The sequence below is a fragment of the Triturus cristatus genome, chromosome 10, assembly GCF_964204655.1.
Source record: "Triturus cristatus chromosome 10, aTriCri1.1, whole genome shotgun sequence".
NCBI classification, from domain to species: domain Eukaryota; kingdom Metazoa; phylum Chordata; class Amphibia; order Caudata; family Salamandridae; genus Triturus; species Triturus cristatus.
Genome location: NC_140593.1, coordinates 700585599 through 700602898, shown reverse-complemented (window position 1 = coordinate 700602898; position 17300 = coordinate 700585599). Strand labels below are relative to the sequence as shown.

Here is a 17300-nt window from a genome sequence, read left to right as displayed (position 1 = left end):
CTCTTTTGTCTCTGGTGGCCATTTTGGGAGACTTATTTGTTATGAAGTTTCCTAATTTCCTCATTTACTACAGTCTCCTCAGTAGGAAATACTTTCAGTTTTTTACTTTGATTCCATCAAGAAGGTATTCAGATGTGTCACACATTTGCCATACATTCAAAATGTTAGCACTCTAGTTGCTTATTAGATCACTGTAGTAAAGCTACTGCTCACCAGGGAAGTCTGCTGCTGGTATTGTAAGTGCATGTTTCAGTCTGCATGTCAGAATTTGTTTATGAAAAAGAAGAGGATTTGAGAAGTCACTCAAAATGTGCCCTAATTTTTCTTTCTGCAGCACTAATCATACTTTCTATGGCAAAATGAACCCACTCATTTTGTTCCTTTTTACATTAAATGTTTTAAGAGTTACCACTTTATTCCAATCAAGATGGCTTCAGGTGTGCAATACGTTTATCATAAGTAGGACTGTTAGCGCTCTAGTTGTTCTTTAGAACACTCTGGGAAGCTGCAGTAGAACACAAAGGAATCAACTGACAGTCTCTGCCCTTGTTGGATGTACATGTTATACTGAGAATGTCAGACTTCATTCTCACATGACTGAGAAAGATAATGTGAATTTACAGAAAATATGCTCTCAGTTTAGCTTATAGATCACCTTCCAAACCTCTGTGGGAAAAGCATGAGATAATAGTTTTCTCTCAAACATGATTCATGATATCACAGCAGAAGGCTTTTTCACATGGTAAAATCACCTTAGAACACACCACAATTCCTAAAATGAGTATGGTACCATCAACAAATGATTTATAATGTAACTAAAGTCTTAAAACCTTCTTTTAACTGCAATGCTTTTTAATGAGGTGCTATCATGTATATTGGTCCCAAGATGGCTGCCAACACTTCTTGGATGAAGTACTGACAGCCAATCAGATCTCACGATGAGATGTGTGGTTAGGCTTCGCCCAGATATATCTATCTTTTTAACTCCAATTTTCTCAGGAACTACTGAACGGATTTACACCATTTAAGCAAAAGGCACGAGTCGGAACGGAGGACTACCTCTTTGCCAAATTTGGTGTAATTCCGTTCAGCAGTTCGGGCTGTAGCTGCGTCAACAGGTCCTATGGGAAAATGCATGGGGAAAATGAGTTTGGGACCCCCCTTTTTTCTCTGCCCCCGCTTGACGAATCACTGTGAAATTTTCAGGATAGGAGCGGACCGGAGCTTGCCAAAAGTTTGGAAAATTTCACGAAGATTCGTCAATCGGCGCCAACGTTATTCCAAATAGAATGTTGCAGATTTCCTATGGAAACTATAACTATAACTACCTACTGGCGACTGCCGGTAGGTAATATAAATATATATATATATATACATATATATATACATGCAAATACCTAGCGCATTCTTCCACTTCCCAGCAGGCGAGGAGGAAAGCACACGGACACCAAACGTGCTTCACGAAGATGTATTCAGAAGTCAGCAACGGCATGACATGTCATTACGCGTTTCGGCCACCAGGTGGCCTTGATCACATGTGTATATGTGTGTATATATATATATATATATATATTACCTACTGGCGGTCGCCAGTAGGTAGTTATAGTTAGGACCCTGTTTCCATAGGAAAACCGCAACATTCTATTTGGAATAACTTTGGCGCCGGTCGACGAATCCTCGCGAAATTTTCAAAACTAATGGGGCGCTACGCTCCGCTCCTACCCTGAAAGTCTCGGGGGGATTCGTCAAGCGGGGGCTGAGATAAAAGGGGGGTCCCAAAACGTGTTTTTCCCATGCATTTTTCCATAGGACCTTTAGACACAGCTACAGCCCGAACGGCTGAACAGAGTGCCTTGAAATTTGGCAGAGATGTAGTCTACAGGTCAAGGAAGTGCCTTTTGTAGGTTTGGTGTAAATCTGTTCAGTAGATTCTGAGGAAATAGCCTTTAAATCAATATATATATCTGAGCCAGCTTACGGTGCGCTTACGGTGCGCTTACCGTATGCGCACGTCGCCGTGCGCGAGCGCGATTCTGATTGGCTGTTAGATCTTAGTAAACATTCGAATCGGTCGAAACCAGGAAGCGGCGGCCGCCATTTTCTCTTTCGCAGTCTGAGAGGGGGTTAAAAAACAAAGGCCAAAAACATGTAAAGGGGCTGTTTAGACAGCTCCTAAGCACCTAGCCATGTTGAGGGAGTCCTCAAAGATCCCCCAAGGCCAAAAACGGAATTTTAATTTTTTCGATAATTTCACCGATTACGCTTACCGTACGCCTACGGTAAAAATTAAAAAAAAAAAAAATATCCATACTCTCTCCACCCCATGTACAAATGGTACCCGAAGGGCACCATTTGTGCAAGGAATATAACAGTAATGAAAAATTAAAAATTAATAAAAAAAAAAAAATGATCCATACTCTCTCCACCCCATGTGCAAATGGTGCCCGAAGGGCAACATTTGTGCATGGCATATAACAGATTTGAAAAATTAAAATATTACCTTTCACAACGAAGCGTATCATATGTCCTCCATGTGCGCACGGTGCGCAAAGCGCATCGTGCGTACATGGCCCATGTAGCGTAACGTGGGCACGCGGTGCGTGTAGCGCACCGCGTGCCCACCGTGCGTGCACGGCCCTAACTGCGTAAAGTGGGCGCGCGGTGCGCGAAGTGAACGAACTGCGTTAAGTGGGCGCGCACGCCACGAATGGCGTAAAGTAACTTAGCATTTAAAAAACCGTACAAATTCACTGAAAAAACCATAGGTTTCACACACGTTATAGTTAGGAATTAGCATTTAAAAAACCTTGCTAATTCAGTGAAAAAACCATAGGTTTCACACATGTTATAGTTAGGAATTAGCATTTAAAAAACCTTGCAAATTCACTGAAAAAACCATAGGTTTCACACAAGTTATAGTTAGCTGTACATTTCACTCGTAAAAAACCAATGAAATTCCCCCGTTATAGTTAGTGCAGGCAACTATAACTCACGCGACCGCAATCCTCTGCTGATGACATATGTGTCTTTATGAAAAAAAAATATTTGTAATATATGTATAGCTAAAATTTAATGGAAGAAGACATGGGCAAATAAGTGTCTAAATACAGTATTGGCATCAGCAGAAGATTGCGGTCGCGTGAGTTATAGTTGCCTGCACTAACTATAACGGGGGAATTTCATTGGTTTTTTACGAGTGAAATGTACAGCTAACTATAACTTGTGTGAAACCTATGGTTTTTTCAGTGAATATATATATATATATATTTCATAAAAGCAAAACTCTCAAGATTTCCACTGCGGCGAAATGAGAGAAACTGACCCAAACGGCTCTGGCAGGTAGATGTTTATTATTCAGTCCCTCCCTCTGCGACGCGTTTCGAGCACACTGTGCCCTTGATCATATATATTTTGTACACACTCACCAGTCACTGACTAATGTATCTACTCACATATCCACTCAGACACTCATACACCAACTCTTATACCTTCTCACACACTTTATACATCCAATCACATAACCACTCAGAAACTCATGCACCCATTCACATACCCATTCAGGTACTTATACACCCACTTACAGACTCACTCATAGAGTGACACACCCATGTACAGACCCACTCAGAGACTCATGCACCTACTTAGAGACTCAGCCATAGATTCATGCATACAGTCTCATACTCACTTAGAAACTCTTACACCCACTCACAGACTGACTGAGACACTCATACACCCACTCATAGATTGACTGAGACACCCATACACCCATTCACACACCCATATAGTCACTCCCACACTCAGTCACAGACCCTCTGTCACAGACCCTCTCAGAGACTTATGGAGTCAGTCACTCACTCATACATTCAGAAACTCATACACCCACTCACAACCTCACTCAGATATACATGCAGCCACACATTCTCCCAGTCATGGCTCATGCCTCCACTCACAGACCCACCCAGACACACGCCCTTCCAGTCACATACCTACTCAGACACTCATGCATGCACCCATTCACTCACCTACTCAGGGACTTATGCTCTCACTCACACACCCATTGAGACACTCATACACCCACTCACAGATCCACACAGACACTCATACATCTATCCACAGACCCACTGAGGTACTCACACACCCATACAGTCACTCACACAGCCACTCATAGACCCACTCAGAGAATTTTGCACCCTGTCAGTTATGCACTCAGAGACTCATGTACCCACTCACAGTTACACTCAGAGACCCATGCATCCACTGAAAGAACCACTTAGAGAGTCAAGCTGCCAGTCATGGACCCACAGAGAGACTCATGTACTCATACACTGATCCACTCAGACACCCACTTAGACACTCATGTTTCTTCTCACAGATACAATCAGACAGTCATATACTACCTTACAAATGCACAAAGGCACTCATGGACCTACTCACAGTTTGAGTGAGAGATTTACGCAACCAATCACAGACCCATTTTGATACTGATGCACCCACTGATAGATGTACTTAGGCAGTCACAAATTTCATTATAGAGGTATTGATAGACTGATACACTGTCTCATGGATGCTCTCAAACACTTATTCAGTGAATGAGAGACTTAGTGATACAGTGATTCATGCAGTCATAGATTACACTGAACAATGTATGTACCATGTTATAGAGAAATTAAGTAAATTGTACATGCTATTATACAGTCATTTAGATAGTAATGTGTTTAGTGTTTTGGTTATAATCCATTTTGCAGTTATAAGTCATGAAACTGGTGGTGGCTATTGAATGTCTGTATTTGTTTTGTCATTTCACAACGTATTCATAATGACCACAGCTACCGATATCGTGATGCACGGCATCACCGTGAAAACTGAAAGTATTCGTGTAAGATGAGTTTTCTGGAAACTCACAGTGAAAATAGAAGTATAAAAAGTACACTAATAAAGCAGTACTTTTAAATGTACTGTAGAATGTGTCTATATATATGTGTTAAACTTTGTACAAACCATGCACTCTTTACGACTACCGACGGCACCGCAAAGACATTGATAGTCACAAATATAAAGGATTTTTTGTAAAGGTGGTTTTCTCCTAAATTGATCACATAAAGAATAGTTAAAACAACATCGTATTACATATTTAGACTTAAACTTAATTTAAAAATTGTCTTTAAGTGTAATACATTTACAGATCAGAGATTCTCCACAATAAATGCGACAATGTTGTGCCAATTCAAATTTTTTAAAATAAATAAAACTAGTTATTATTGTACTTTCTGATAAACATATACCATATCAAAAATTAGTGGCATATAATATAAATATAATATACAACATCCAATTATAGAAAGAAAATATGAAACTCTTTGAGGTTCACTTAAAAAAATAGATGTTACAAATAAAAAATAGAATTAAAAAAACATAGAAATTCACTGAAAAAACAAAGGTTACAAGGATGTTATAGTTAGGAATTAGCTTTTAATAAACCTTAGAAATTCACTGAAATTCCAAAGGTATCACCCAGGAGAGAGTTCTCAGTGGGTAGACCGGTCTCTTCGAAGCCACTACTCTAAACACTAATGACCAAAAGTTAGACGTCTAACCAAACAGGTTAGTCTATCACAAACAACAACACCACCATTTGTCATGCTGACATAGTTTAACACAAACCATTACAACACCAACCCAGTAGAGAGGACTTAGCAGACAGGCCACTGTGTCACCAACCACTAGTAAAATGATTATTCATGCCATAGAAAGGTGTCAGCAGAAAGGTCAGTCTGTTGCAATCCACTACTACAGTGAGCCATCACCCTAGAGAGAGCTCTTAATGAACAGATGAAAGTATTGCAAACTACTACTACACTCATTCAGCACAAAGGAGAGAGGACTAAGTAAAGTGGTCAGTATGCCGTGAAACACAACTATACTCAGCCATCACTGTGGAGTGAAATCTCAATGAACAGCTTAGATGTTCTCAAAGCACTACCATACACATACATAAGCAGGGGACATCTGTCAACGTAGAAGCTAGTTCACTCACAAATAGTACACCCACTTTAAAAACTGAATTATAATTCAGATCATTTATGTTAGTAATACAGACACCCAGTACTAGTACGGAAAGAATAGTAATTTAATGGATGTAGTAGCTCAGTATAGATCTTTCAATGTAAGAAACATTTACTCACTGTATAATTACATCAGTGATATAATTTGAGATTTAATCAGTGGTGTCATCAGTGATGTCATCAGTGAGGTCACTGACCATGTAATTAGTGATGTAATATGTGAGGTCATACGTAGTGCATTGCAGGGGGCATACATTATAGTTAGCTCAGGTAACTATTACTGCTGAATTTCTATGGTTTTGTGTGTGCAAAGTCTGAACGTAACAATAAAGTCCCTGTAACCTTTGTTTTTTTTGCGAATATATATATATACATACACACACAAACATAGATGCTCTGTTATGTTATAACATTAGTTCATTGACAGTAGAACTCTAGCCACTAAAATTCACCACATAAAAATAAACCACTTCTTCCCTCAACATGTGCCACCCACAAGATGCCATCCCACTCCTTAATTCTTTTAAAAACACAAAACGAATCTACTCATTCCACTGCTCATCCCACCTACAACATAGCAACAGGTCCAATCTCCTCCTATGTGAAAATACCCTTCCAAAAGGCCAAAATAATTGTCTGTGTCATTTTGTCTTAACCTAGTCTCCTCCTGTTCTATACCAAGGCTTTCTAGCTTCTCAATGATGTCTGTGGGTGTTAGTCATCTAGTGACTTGCTGCTAGGGTGACAGGGGAGGTGCTGTTCAACTGCTCACGCCAGCTGTGGTTTACACCTGCTAGGTAGGAGGTTCATGGTGTTGCTGCCTCTGCTGCTACTCTTTTTCCATGTGTCACAGCTAGCTGAAGGCCACTAAAATGGCCTCCATTTCCTCTGCGAGCATCTAAGCAATTGTTTCCTGCAGGCCTAATTTTCCCCCTGAGGCAGCTCAGGTGAGTGGCTAACTCTCCCTTGGCCTTTTCTGATGGGTTTTACTCATCCTCGTTAGCAGTCATCCTTCATGATGAGCAGTTTGGTCAAAGGTAGCAGCATAAAGACATGAAGTGTAGGCTTTTCAAGTGTATGGTTTTGGTTGCTGTATTTTTACGGATTTTAAATAAATATTGCAATTATGTTCCAGGTGGTCTCTTTTATTATTTTATTCATTTGTTTACAGTATGTTCATTAGTTGTATACAATGTAATCTAGGAACCACCTAATTACTGACATAGGCCAAAATTGGTCCATCATAAAGAAGTGCAATAATCCTACATGTAACTCCCTCTAAATGAGCTCCCTTGGCAGATCTATCCTCAATCCTGGCCTTCAGTGCTCCAAACCACTGCAACAGTCTTAGAAATTCAACCATGGCCATGCCCCCATTTTCTCAGTTGTGCAAACTACGATCAGTAATAGTTATGGACTGCCCTCCTCTTTGAAGTCACCAGTGAATGGCAATACTCATTAAATAGATGCCATATTATGCCACCTCCCCTCAAACCCAAACAACTCACTCTTCCTCCTACTCAACTGAGCAGGTTTGGTAGTTAATTCACCACACCTCTTAGTATCTGTCATTAAGGGGGTTTACTTTTGCCTGGGACCAAAGAGGGAAGCCACCACAGGAAAAGAGGTTTCTTATGTTGGGTGGAGCAAGTGAAACAGCTAAAGGTTCCTACAAAATGAAGGAAGACAACGTAAATTACTAAATCCTGTGGCCTATATTTTTCTAATGCAAAACATATATAAATATTTAATGTAACAAGTTTATAAATTATATGCAAAGTAAAAATTGTTGATATATACCGATTCTTTGTGGGGCCTAGATTATCAAAAGAAAATTACACATTACCTAGTCTTAGCCTACCATTGAGTACTATTTTGAGAATGGGTATGTCCCATGGGCAGGGAGGGGACAACTATGCAATTGTTTTATCTTCCATCAGTGGTGGTCTAGCATTGCTTACAGCACATTAACCCTGCCAACTGTACGAGCTATTGGCATAATAGGGGGTTAGGGGTTCAATTAAGGGATGGATGGGGGTCATTAGGGAATTGCATAGTGAGAGAGAGAGAGAGACCTACATAAACCATTCAGACGCTCGTATGGATGTGGCTCATGATCTGCCATGGAAGGTGATCCTTAACTTAGAATAACTCCAAAAGTGTTTAGCAGTTCACTGATTGCTTCCAGATTAGTTACCAAGTTTACAATGCAAATTAAGGGAGACATACACAGTACAAAAGCATTTACTGGAATAAAAAATTATTCTGCATAAAAATACGAAAACTGTATTCAGGAATTGTCCACTAATGCTGACACCCTGCTGATGGACTGCTTGCTTTCCATGCGACTTACTATGCTTGTATGGAAGCAACCAGCAGGTAAGATAGGTCAGGCCTCTTAATCCATCATCATTTAGAGATCAGCCATATGCACTTCTAAGTCCCAATACTGGTCAAGGGGGCCGAGATATGGTAGTTGGCAGGTATGGGTCACCTGCAGGAGGGGTTTTGTGACAGTTGGTCCATTAGAAACAAGGAACGAATAGAACCCACTAGAAAGCGCCCTTGTGTCACTGGCCCCAATCATATTCAATGGCTCTCTTATGCCATTAAAAGTACATCTTAACTGAATTACATGTACGGCTTACGCTTACTATAGCATGATCTGGAAAAATGTTTTACTTGCCTTTCATTCCGCATTGCTAAATGCTGCTATCTACATCTTTTCTGGAGCTAATAATGATACACTCTGGCTATCAATTGGAACTCTTTTTGCTTTGCTTTGGGCTAGTTCCCTTGCTATATTTTTACAATTTCAATTTGAAGAACAACATTTTTTATAGATTTATTTCAATCAGCAATTCTGCACGGGGATGTTTTGTCAAGAAAGTAATGTTGTTTGATGTTGTTCTCTAGAACTCTGATAATTAAACTTTAATTCTGTGGTGGTTGAAATCTTGTGCCTGCTGCAGACTTTGCCTGTATGAGTTTTCCGATTTCCAGAGACAGATCCAGGGGTTCAGGACTGGGATGGCACCACTTGGGAGGGCAGAACCAACAGAAGTGTATACAATCTCATTTGTTAATTATCTTTTCCTTGTGAGTTCTGTGATGCAAGTTTATTCCCCAACAGAATCATGCTATATGTACGTTAATGATGTTCATAGTTTTTACTGGTATTACATGTACTTCATCAGGAAAAACTATGTGACTTTGGACACCCCCATTAAAGATAAAGCTGAACTGGGATAAAGACACATATATTGCAACTTGAGGAAGGATTGATCAAAGTGGGCTATCTGATGCAGTTTAACTGCCACAGTAGTAAACAGCACCTCAGTTTACCAATCTATTTAAGTCCATGGATGTTATGAGTATGAGCCGTGACACAGTTGCAGTGAAACAATGTACTGGTAGAATATTAAGGTAGCACCATGTTCTTTTTGTAGTTGATTGAATTGCAACTAAGTGTCTGATGGGTTACTCCATCACAAAAGTGATGGATATCCCATCTGCCATATTACAAGTGCATTATATCCAATAGCCCTTATTTTATATGGGCAACTGACGAAAACTTTGAAGTGACACAAGATGTTTTGGGGGACACAGGTAATGGAGAGATTAGTAGATGGTGGGATTGGGATGTGACAATTTATCTATGGAAGGAGAAATCATCTTTTCAGTTTTGAGGATGTGGTGTGACTACCACATTTAAACACTAAAGAAAGGATATTATATTATATACAAGTCAATAATCTGCTGAGAGCCTTCAATCTTGATGTTAGGAGGAAGAGCTGGATATGGATCACAGACCTGACTAGGGTATCAGTTGGCAACAACACGCTGCCATTGATCTTGTTTTCGGCCACAAACCTAATGACAATGTATCGAATTACGAAGATTCGGATTATTGTACATTTCATCAAAGCTGGACAATTTACATTGGATGTGGATGTTTTTTCTACTTTGCAAAAACATTTGCCCCAGACAGTGCATAGGCAATATGTTCTTTTTTAGGTCTGTACAAATGTGAGCTCAAAGCTGGTTGAATATTTTCCAGCAAGGATGCAAAATTGCTGGGGGGCGTGGTCTGCCGCGCAGCGAAATGGCCGCCTTCTGAGCGCGCTCCGCCGGCCGGACAAAATCCTTTGATAATCCTGCATGTCGGATGACTGCTGGGCGGCCCTGCTGTTGGCGACGCAGTGCGGAACACCCGCTGATCCTGTGGGTGTGATCTGATGCTCGGAGTCTCTACTGGGGCTGCATTATCTTGGTGGAGGCGAGACTTCTGGGGCCTTCTGTTGCTGCGACTGCCGGACCTGCAGGGTGTTGCGAAAATTTAGCCCGCGGCTCCGGACTGGAAGCGGGCCGCGCTGCATCTCTACTCGGGGGAAAAGGCGGACCATCGTCTCCCGTCGGAGCCAGGTACGACTTGAGCTGGGGTGGCGGTGGACTGCGGTTGCCTACTGGTGGCCTCCGGCATTGCGCCTCTGTGTGTGGACATACGGGGGAGGACGGAGGGTGCTCCATGCCTGCCATTTTGCGGCGCCCGCCGGCAGCGCTGGGAAAGCTGCCTCCCATACTGTGGGCCTGTGTTTATCACTGCTGCTGCGACGGCGCTGGATGGGCGCCTTGGGCCCTTACTGTGTATTAGTTGGAGCTAATGCAAGACCCCATCCCTGTGAGTGGTCGCTCTGATGTCGTTGGTGCAGATGTGGCTTCATACAGTTCTGCTTGCCCTGAGGGAAGGTGAAGGCCAACTGCTGTGCTGACATTGCCTGAGTGCCCTGAGACGCTACCCTTGAGGAGCAGAGGAGAGTCCTGCGTTTACCACTGCGGCCTGTCTGTCCAATGAGTGACATCTAGGTCGGACTATGAGTGCACGTGTTCGCGGTGCAATTGTTGGACTGCCCTGTGGCGTCTGCTGAGTCGGTGCGCCCCGTGGTCGCACTTAGGACCGGGTGGGAGTGTGGAGCTTGCCCTGTGACCACCACTAGTGGGCCATCCTGCTGACTGTTGGTGCCTAATTTATATATCACACCTTCATGACGTGTGCTGTGATCTGCTGTCATCCCCTTGATTCTGCATAGTGCCTGGAGCGGAGTTGTGTGCATTGGCGGCGCGTCCCTGACCGGGCTTGATTAGGCTCTGCACGGGCTACGAGGAAGGTCATTGTGCCGCAGCTTTCTCCCGGAGGCACAAAGAGAAGTGGCATTTGTCGCTTGGGCTGCCCGACTGGTGTGACACTGATTAGGGATCCCTCACTGCGAACTCCGTTCCCCCCTCACCATGGTTAAGGGGGCCAGGCAGCCAAAGTTAACCTTTGATAACAAGTGCACCACGCGGCATACGGAACCGGACCACGAGGCACAGAAGGATGGCCAACACAGCACGCATACGGAGGATCAAGGAGAGGACCTGCGGACCCTCATGCTGGAGATGCGGTCCAGTCTCCGTAACATCAACATGAAGCTAGACACGTTGACGTCGCAGCTGGACTCCGTCAAGTCCCAGGTATCGACACACGAGTCTCGCCTTGATGTACTGGAGAACCGCCAAACTGATTTCCACGAATTCCAAGTTGAGACAAAAGAACAGCTTCTCCATATGGACAAGCTACTAGGGATCATCAGGGCCAAGAATGATGTTTTAGAGGCGAGGTCGCGACGCAATACCCTCCAAATCACTGGAATTCCTGAGACGACTGCCATTTCCAAAATGGAGACCTATATCACTGACTTACTCCATGAACTATTTGACCCGAACTTATCCTCTGCCTTTTTTGTGGAAAGGGCTCATCGATCGCTGGGACAGAGGCCCCCGATTGGCGCTCCACCGAGACTCATCATAGCAAAACTTCTAAATTATCAAGATAGAGATCTCATCCTCAGGTTGGCTAGAGAAAAGGGGAAGATACAACACAAAGGCAACGACATCTCATTCTATCCTGACTTCACCCCGGCGGTGCAGGCGGCACGTCGGGAATTCCTCCCAGCCAAACGTATCTTGTTACAGGCACAGATTCCATACTCCTTGTTATATCCAGCCAAATTGAAAGTGTCCTTTGATGGAACTGCCCACTTTTTCACTGACTCGAAATCTGCTTTAAAATTTGCCAAGCACATAGGAGAGTAATTAAAATAAAGACGCCCGTGAGAACGTTCAATCTTCAGGAGACCGCCTCAGTGACAATGACTGATATGGGTATTGTATGCTTGGCTGAGTTCTTACCCCGGACGAAGATGTTATTGACCCCGAGATATGATGTTTGGGTGGTTTCTGTACGATCTGGTGCTCCCAGTTATGTTGTTATTACATGTAATTTGTTGCTGTGCGCCATGGCATGTAACTTCACCCGCAGTACTCCCGGCCACCTTGTGTTTACGAGGTAGTTTGCCGGTGCCACTGCGCCCCCATGGGAGACTTCCCTGTTTTGAAATGCACAAGTTGTGGTTATGTTTTTCTAGGGTGGGTTAGAGTGGGAGGGGGATGGAGGGTGGGGGTTGTTTTGTGGGTTATCGCCAGTCTGTATGTTGCTCCTTGAATGTCTCGTGGACTTCATGGCTGGATTTACACTCGTCAGCACTATTCATTTAATGCTTGTGGATGTTTATCATATGACCTTACTAACGTACTAACTTGCATTACTTGGAACATTCGTGGCCTCAACGATGGTAGGAAATCAAGATTAGTCCATGCCTACCTTTCTAGATATAATATAGATATTTGTTTGTTGCAGGAGACCCACCTAAATGGCACACCTTCCGCTAGACTACGCCATAGGCGTTGGGGCAGTGTTAACTCGTCTGTTTACTCCAATTATGCACGTGGTGTGGCTGTGTTGATCAAGCTGGGGCTGGATTGGAGGGAGGGATTGGTGCGCATTGACCCAGAGGGACGATATACCCTTCTACTTGGGACGTTATGTGGGGTCTCCATGGTCATTGTGGCCGTCTATGGTCCTAATGTGGATTCTCCCGAATTTTTTACTGATGTGTGGATGAGGGTGAGGGCTACAGGCTGCAGCACGATATTGTGGGGTGGGGATTTCAATGCTGTGTTAAATGATGAATTGGACAGGCAGGGAGCTTCTCGATCTTTACATCCCGCAGCTGGCGCTGCCCTCAAGGCTATAATTTCTGATGATGTCTTGGTAGATATATGGCGCGATAGGAACCCATTGCTTAGGGAGGGCACATGCATATCTGATCATCACAGCGCATGGTTCCGCTTGGACTTTTGGCTGGTGTCCCGTGATGTTGCCTCTTGGACATTAGATGTATTGCACATGCCGCGCACCTTATCTGATCATGCCCCATGTTTGTTGAAACTACTGATGCCTGGCTCACTCCCGCGCGCCTTCACCTGGCGCCTCCCCCACATGCTCTGCACGACGAAGCGTTTAAAGAGGAGATCAGGTCAGACATAAATGAATATTTTGACTTGAACACTGGGTCTGTAGACACTATGGCCTCACTCTGGGAGGCATTCAAAGTCGTTATCAGAGGTAAATGTATTGCCAGACAAGCGGGAGTGTTAAAGGCTCTTAGGGGAACGATGGCCTCCTTAGAGGCCCAAATTAGAGAACTTGAGGAGAGATTCTATGAAGGCCAAGCTACTTGAATTCTCTGAAGAAGCGCAACGGGAGGTTAAATCCCTTGGAAAATACGTGGAGGCGAGGCGATATGGAGAGGGGGATAGGCCGGGGCGCACGCTGGCTGGTATGATTAGACCGCCCAGGTCCACTACCTTTATTCATGAAATACACACTGCACCGGACACAGTAATCAGGGAACAGGCAAACATTTTAAATGTGTTCTTTGATTTCTATTCAAATCTGTATACTGCCACCCAAGACACGTGTCCTGAGGGGGTGCAGTCCTTCATGGATTCGATTGCCCTAGTCTGGGATAATAATGTCCACAGACAATATATGGACCTCCCGTTCACCACAGAGGATGTTGCCCAGGTAATAAAAAGCATGCCACTTGACAAAGCCCCTGGCCTTGATGGCCTAACTACATCCTTTTATAAGGCATACGTTGACGAAATAGCACCTTAACTACTGGCGGTCTATAAGGAAGCATTGGAGGTGGGGGTGTTGCCTGCGTCTATGAGGGAAGCCATAATTATTACTCTATTAAAGCCAGGGAAACCAGACACGGAAGTACATTCCTATCGGCCTTTGTCGTTGATAAATGTTGATGTCAAAATATCAGCCAAGCTGATTGCCAATCGATTACAACCACTGATCCCCATGGTAGCACTTCTGGATCAATCAGGGTTCATCCCTGAGAGGTCTACATCTCACAACCTACGCACTATATTTTCGATCTTGCACTATTTACATCCTGAGGTTCACGCTGCAGTGGTTTTTCTAGATGCAACCAAGGCCTTCGATACACTCGAGTGGCCATATCTGTTTGCCATACTAGGCCGAATGGGCTTTAGTCCCCTTCTACTTAATTGGATACGGTTGTTATATACCTCGCCCAGGGCCCGGATCAGGGTGAATGGACTATTATCTGATCCCTTCCCTATATCGCGCGGCACAAGGTAGGGATGCAATCTCTCCCCGCTACTGTTCGCCATTGCGATGGATGCATTGGCTGTTCGCATCCGGCAACACCACACTGCGAGGGGCATAGGGCTTAGCTCCATATCACTGTATGCGGATGACGTGACTCTATATTTGCTCAACCCAGAGGTAAACCTAGACCCAGTTTTGAGGGAGTTCATCCGGTTTGGAGGCCTCTCTGGGATTTCTATAAATTGGGCAAAATCAGTGATATTTCCATTAACTGAAGGCACGCCACAGGTGAATTCTGAATATTCCCTGAAATGGGAAGCTGAAGAGGTCAAATACTTGGGCATATGGATCAGCCGTGACACACAGGCAATATGGAACCTAAATTTTGGGCGAGCGGTCGAATGGTTAGAGGAAAAGGTCAAGATCTGGTCTAAACTACCATTATCCTTAGCTGGGAGGATAGCATTGGCCAAGATGGTCATCCTGCCCAAATTCTTATATCTATTTGTAAATATTCCAATCCCACTCACAACACACTTCTTTAACACTCTTAAATCGCAGCTAATCTCGCTGGCTTGGGCGGGTGGGCAGTCGAGGACCTCTTGGGACATGCTAACACTCCTGCTACGACAGGGCGGGTTGGACGCTCCGGACATGAATCTTAATGCATTATGTTCCCAGGCCCAGTTTCTGCACTTTTGGGTACACCCCAGGCCATTCCAACCCCATGTTGCAGTGGACATTGACGCTGTTGCACCTATCCCACTATGAGTTGCTATCTACAAGCCGTCGAGGCGCCCACATGGAGACGTTGACACTGCCGGCACGCTGCGGTGGGCCTGGGATGAGTTGCGGAAACGGGCGGGGATCCCATTGCTGTATGCCCCCTCGATCCCATTAGCACAGAATCCAATGATGCCCTGTCTCGAAGACGGGATTAGTAAATCCCTAGCGCAGAAATTACAGCTGCGCACATTGGACGATATATTTCCCGGCAATGAAGTTAGACCACCTCCGTCAGCAGAGGAAGGCCAGATGGTACCTTTCTCTGAGCTATTCCTATATCATAAAATACGTGCCACATGTCGTGCTCTGTCTAGGGACTTCCCAGCGACCCCTCCACAATTTCCTGCACTGGAAAACCTATTGAAATTCCCCTCTCCCCGTCAACTAGTCACACCATTATATACACACATGCAAAACACAGCCCCGCTGGTGGAGCCCAAATCCTTTCAATATTGGAACGTAGACCTTCCCATCCCATTAACCAAGGTACAGTGGGACTTTTGCTGCGTACAACTGACAGAGCTATCCCCCAACTACAGCCTCAGACTGATCCACTTTAAATATTTAATCAGGTTTTATAGAACACCCATCAGCCTACATTGCATGGGATTAAGAGAGGATGATAGTTGTTGGCGCTGCAAATATTCCCCCGCTACGTTTTTGCATGTGGCTTGGGACTGCCCTATGATCGCTGAGTATTGGTCAAAATTTTTCACCTCGGTCAGTCAAATTATTGGGGTGCCGGATGTTCCATCGCCTATTTTAGGCTTACTGGGCTGTGTCAAAGACACACCGCCCAAACTGCGCAAATTACACGCCCTGCTTCTACTTTATGCGAAACGGCAAGTTGCGGTACATTGGGGGAGGAAGAGGATGACATTGTTTAAGGGGTGGCTTGCAGACGTGCCCTTTGGCAATGCGCAGCTGAGTACATTCTGGGAACTAGTGCCCCCCACCACACGACCCCGGGATATCTGGGACCCATTTTTGACGTGGATAAGGGGACAGAGCGAATTGGATGGAGCGAATCTGGGTGAGTATGCGCATAATGCACCTTAGCTATGGTCAGGCCTGCGGGTAACGTAATCTTGGGTGCGACCCCTGGACCATTGCACCCTGTGGAGAGGGCTGTAAATTGTATAAGGTTCAATTGTCCCAAATGATATTTGTTCTGCTGTATATTATGTTGTGCGGACTGCATTTCTAGATTCGCAAACTACCATCAAAGAGGACCTTCATGTATGTGATTAGTACTTTTAAGTATCGATGATTTGTGCATGACGAGATCAACTAATGCTTTGCGTTTCAATATATAATATGTCATTGAGCCAGAATCCATTTTGATGTAACAACGAACTGGCCTGTTATGTTGTAGTACGGTTTTTATAATTTACCAAACGGTAATTAAAAAAAAAAAAAAAAAAAGGATGCAAAATTGCTAAACATCAAAGAAAACTATGTTTATGCGGCACTCACATGAAGGTATCATGAACAGGAGGAGTTGAAAACAACGAGATTTGGAAAAATCTTGACTAGATCACTAGTTAGGAAGTAGTAACTATAAAATATGCTACTTCTATCATGGTGAACATGTGGAACTGACACAAACTACTCTAATAACAACAATTCCTAAAAGATTAATTTGATAAATGGGCAGCAAATGAGTGACTCAACCGTCTCACAAGATCTTCAAAACAGGCTGACTCAGCTGTCATTAACAAGACTACACATATTTTGAGGCGTGTGAAGTTGTAATTTTCCTTTCTCTGAAACGTCCTTGAATGTGGACGGAAACTAGCAGTTTGGTGAAGGTTAGAAAGTGTTTTTAACTCTTGCCAAATCAAGGTGCATATGACATACATACTAACATTCTACAAGAGGAAAGTGGGCGATTTAAAAAAAATATTGAGATAATGTATCCC

General features: G+C 43.8%; 1 protein-coding gene across 1 annotated transcript in view; it reads left to right on the top strand.

Moving 5' to 3' along the window:
* The window catches only part of LOC146789911 (uncharacterized), a 3228338-nt gene that overhangs the window by 2138388 nt on the left and 1072650 nt on the right, over positions 1 to 17300 (top strand). The window lies entirely within an intron of this gene.